A 1,068-nucleotide genomic window follows, 5' to 3' on the forward strand; every position below is an offset into this window, starting at 1 on the left:
AGTAAATTCTGGGTTTAATTGGAATACCTACAATTGACTATCAAATATTCTCCTAAACATGAAAAGAAAAGAAACAAGCCAAGTTTGGTCACACATCTGTTCAGTGCTGGAGAACACCTAGGGACCAGCGACAGAATTCTCCTTAACTAGAAAGCACTTTTCTTCCACAACAAACAGGAGTATTACAATCACAAAATACATGACTTCCATTTTAAAGCTTGATTGTATCAATACTTTCACTGTTTTTACTGGAGTCAAAATGGCAAAGATGGAAAACAAAAATTGTGATTTATTAGTTACGCCTTGATACCCAATTCGACTTCCTCTTCTCTTTCAGCATCGCTAGGAAAAGGCAGCCTTTGGGGGAAATGCCCATCTATTTGTTGTATCAAATCCAGTCCAATCAATAACTCAAGTTAACCTAAATGAGAATATTTCTCTTCGTGCTTCATATTTCTGTAAATCCTAGAAAATCCCAATTTTATGATCCTAAACCATACCAAATAAACAGAATCCATGTGTCAGCTACAACGCTGACTACAAATACTGAGAAATAAACCCCTTTCTCAGCTAATCTCAAAAATTCTGTTCCACACGAACCACATTTCGTAGACAAAAGATACCACTGCAGCCAATGTATTTTGCCTTAAAAACATAATAAAAAAATAAAGGTACAGACAGAATTAAGAACCAGGGGATTTGGTTATTGCCAGGCCTGCTGATAACATTTGCTAAAGCAAGATGAGCAGCTGGTCTGGATTCAAAGGCTGAACCAAATGTTTCCTGTCACATTTAACAGCCCAGCATCATTTAAAGTCTTAGGACTAGGAGGAAGGTGAAAGGAAATTCTGTAACTTCTATCACCGTATTAAACCTTTGAGGTACGTAACTTTAAAAATCCAAATAATTTACTTTCTACCTCATTTGAAATGCTAGTAAGAAAAGTCTATATATTAAAAAGCGTATCTTCCATATTTAAATAAAAAGAATTTTTTAAATTATACTTTTAGCTTCACCGTTTATAAAAGTTAAGCTTGATGTGTCCATAAAATTTTCTGTTTTCCTAGA

The sequence above is a fragment of the Mesitornis unicolor genome, unplaced genomic scaffold (genome assembly GCF_000695765.1).
Source record: "Mesitornis unicolor isolate BGI_N332 unplaced genomic scaffold, ASM69576v1 scaffold11796, whole genome shotgun sequence".
In the NCBI taxonomy this organism is placed as follows: Eukaryota; Metazoa; Chordata; class Aves; order Mesitornithiformes; family Mesitornithidae; genus Mesitornis; species Mesitornis unicolor.